Source organism: Schistocerca americana, unplaced genomic scaffold (assembly GCF_021461395.2).
Source record: "Schistocerca americana isolate TAMUIC-IGC-003095 unplaced genomic scaffold, iqSchAmer2.1 HiC_scaffold_16, whole genome shotgun sequence".
NCBI lineage: Eukaryota > Metazoa > Arthropoda > Insecta > Orthoptera > Acrididae > Schistocerca > Schistocerca americana.
Window position 1 is genome coordinate 4,608,727 of NW_025725687.1, and position 3,886 is coordinate 4,612,612.

Sequence of the window (3,886 nt, forward strand, 5' to 3'; positions counted from 1 at the left end):
GCATCGGAATCTAAAACTCAACCCACAGGAGAGGCTCAAATCATAGATAGTTAGAGTGTCAGTCCTCTTCTACTTACGTCGGCATTGTGCCTTTTGTAATAAATTCGGATGGATTTTCTGTGTTTCATTGTCAATTAGATGGTCCAAGGTGTACAGTAAACCTGAAGTGAAGCATCGGAATCTAAAACTGGACTCACAGGAGAGGTTTAAATCAAAGAAAGTTAGAGTGTCTGTCCTCTTGTACTTAAGTCGGCATTGTGCCTTTTGTATTAAAGTCGGATGCAATTTCTATGTTTCTTCGTCAATAAGAAGGTCCAAGAGATACAGTAAACCGGAAGTGATGCATCGGAATCTAAAGCTGCACTCACAGGAGAGTTTTGAATCAAAGAAAGTTAGAGTGTCTGTCCTCTTGCACCTAAGTCGGAATTGTGCCTTTTGTATTAAATTCGAATGCAATTTCCGTGTTTCATCGTCAATAAGAAAGTCCAAGGTATACAGTAAACCTGAAGTGAAGCATCAGAATCTAAAGCTCAACTCACAGGAGAGGTTCAAATCATAGAAAGTTATAGTGTCAGTCCTCTTGTACTTAAGTTGATATTGTGCCTTCTGTATTAAATTCGGATGCAATTTCTGTGTTTCATCGTCAATAATAAGGTTGAAGGTATACAGTAAACCGGAAGTAAAGCATCGGATACTAAAACTGGACTCACAGGAGGTGTTCATATCGTAGAAAGTTAGAGTGTCAGTCCTCTGGTATTCAAGTCGACAAGGTGCCTTTTGTATTAAATTCGGATGCAATTTCTGTGTTTCATCGTCAATTAGAAGGTCCAAGGTATACAGTAAACCTGAAGTGTAGCATCGGAATCTAAAACCGGACTCTCAGTAGAGGTTCAAAGCATAGAAAGGTAAAGTGTCACTCCCCTTGTACTTAAGTCGACATTGTGCCTTTTGTATTAAATTCGGATGCAATTTCTGTGTTTCATCGTCAATAAGAAGGTCCAAGGGATAGAGTAAACCTGAAGTGAAGCATCGGAATCTAAAACTGGACTCACAGGAGAAGTTTAAATCAAAGAAAGTTAGAGTGTCTGTCCTCTTGTACTTAAGTCGGTATTGTGCTTTTTGTATTAAATTCGGATGCTATTTCTGTGTTTCATCGTCAATAAGATGGTCCAAGGGATACAGTAAACCTGAAGTGAAGCATCGGAATCTAAAACTGGACTCACAGGAGAGGTTCAAATCATAGAAAGTTAGAGTGTCAGTTCTCTTGTACTTAATTTGGCATTGTGCCTTTTGTATTAAATTCGTATGCAATTTCTGTGTTTCATCGTCAATAAGAAGGTCCAAGTTATACAGTAAACCTGAAGTGAAGCATCGGAATCCAAAACTGGACTCACAGGAGAGGTTCAAATCATAGAAAGTTAGAGTGTCAGCCCTCTTGTACTTAATTCGGCATTGTGCCTTTTGCATTAAATTCGGATGCAATTTCTGTGTTTCATCGTCAATAAGAACGTCCAAGGGATACAGTAAACCTGATGTGAAGCATCGGAATCAAAAACTGGACTCACAGGAGAGGTTTAAATCACAGAAAGTTAGAGTGTCAGTCCTCTTGTACTTAAGTCGGCATGTGCCTTTTGTATTAATTCGGATGCAGTTTCTGTTTTTGATCATCAATAAGAAGGTCCAAGGTATACAGTAAACCTGAAGTGAAGCATCGGAATCTAAAACTGGACTCAGAGGAGGGGTTCAAATCGTAGAAAGTTTGAGTGTCGGTCCTCTGGTATTTAATTCGACAATGTGCCTTTTGTATTAAATTCGGACGCAATTTCTGTGTTTCATCGTTAATAAGAAGGTCCAAGGTATACAGTAAACCCGAAGTGTAGCATCGGAATCCAAAACTGGACTCACAGGAGAGGTTCAAATCGAAGAAAGTTAGAGTGTCAGTCCCCTTGTACTTACGTCGGCATTTTGCCTTTTGTATTAAATTCGGATACAATTTCTGTGTTTCATCGTCAATAAGAAGGTCCAAGGGATACAGTAAGCCTGAAGTGAAGCATCAGAATCTAATACTGGACTCACAGGAGAGGTTCAAATCATAGAAAGTTAAAGTGTCAGTCCTCTTGTACTTAAGTCGGCATTGGGGCTTTTGTATTAAATTCGGATGCAATTTCTGTGTTTCATCGTCAATAAGAAGGTCCAAGGGATACAGTAAACCTGAAGTGAAACATCGGAATCTAAAACTGGACTCACAGAAGAGGTTCAAATCATAGAAAGTTAGAGTGTCAGTCCTCTTCTACTTAAGTCAGCATTGTGTCTTTTGTATTAAATTCGGATGCAATTTCTGTGTTTCATCGTCAATAAGAAGGTCCATGGTATACAGTAAAGCTGAAGTGAAACATCGGAATCTAAAACTGGACTCACAGGAGAGGTTCAAATCAAAGAAAGTTAGAGTATCAGTCCTCTTGTACTTTGGTCTGCATTGTGCATTTTGTATTAAATTCGGATGCAATTTCTGTGTTTCATCGTCAATAAGAAGGTCCAAGGTATACAGTAAACCTGAAGTGGAGCTTCAGAATCAAAAACCGAAGTCACAGGAGAGGTTTAAATCAAAGAAAGTTAGAGTGTCTGTCCTCTTGTACTTAAGTCGGCATTGTGCCTTTTGTATTAAATTCGGATGCAATTTCTGTGTTTCATCGTCAATAAGAGAGTCCAAGGTATACAGTAAACCTGAAGTGAAGCATTCTAAACTAAAACTGGACTCACAGGAGAGGTTTAAATCAAAGGAAGTTAGAGTGTCTGTCCTCTTGTACTTAGGTCGGCATTGTGCATTTTGTAATAAATTCGGATGCAATTTCTGTGTTTCATCGCCAATAAGAAGGCCCAAGGTATACAGTAAACCTGAAGTGAAGCATCGGAATCTAAAACTGGACCCTCAGGAGAGGTTCAAATCATAGAAAGTTAGAGTGCCAGTCCTCTTGTACTTAAGTCTGCATTGTGCCTTTTGTATTAAATTCGGATGCAATTTCTGTGTTTCATCGTCATTAAGAAGGTCCAAGGGATACAGTAAACCTGAAGTGAAGCATCGGATTTTAAAACTGTACTCATAGGAGAGGTTCAAATCATAGAACGTTAGAGTGTCAGTCCTCTTGTACTTATGTCTGCATTGTGCCTTTTGTAATAAATTCGGATAAAATTTCTGTGTTTTATCGTCAATAAGAACGTCCAAGGTATACAGGAAACCTGAAGTGAAGCATCGGAATCTAAAACTCAACTCAAAGGAGAGGTTCAAATCATAGAAATTTATAGTGTCAGTCCTCCTGTACTTAAGTCGTCATTGTGCCTTTTGTATTACATTCGGATGCAATTTCTGTGTTTCGTCGTCAATAAGAAGGTCTAAGGGAGAGAGTAACCTGAAGTGAAGCATCGGAAACTAAAATTGGACTCACAGGAGAAGTTTAAATCAAAGAAAGTTAGAGTTTCTGTCCTCTTGTACTTAAGTCGGTATTGTGCATTTTGTATTAAATTCGGATGCAATTACTGTGTTTCATCGTCAATAATATGGTCCAAGGAATTCAGTAAACCTAAAGTGAAGCATCGGAATCTAAAACTGGACTCACAGGGGAGGTTCAAATCATAGAAAGTTAGAGTGTCAGTCCTCTTGTACTTAAGTCGGCATTGTGCCTTTTGCATTAAATTCGGATGCAATTTCTGTGTTTCATCGTCAATAAGAAGGTCCAAGGGATACAGTAAACCTGATGTAAGGCATCGGAATCAAAAACTGGTCTCACAGGAGAGGTTTAAATCACAGAATGTTAGAGTGTCAGTCCTCTTCTCCTTAAGTCGGCATTGTGCGTTTTGTATTAATTCGGATGCAGTTTCTGTTTATGAT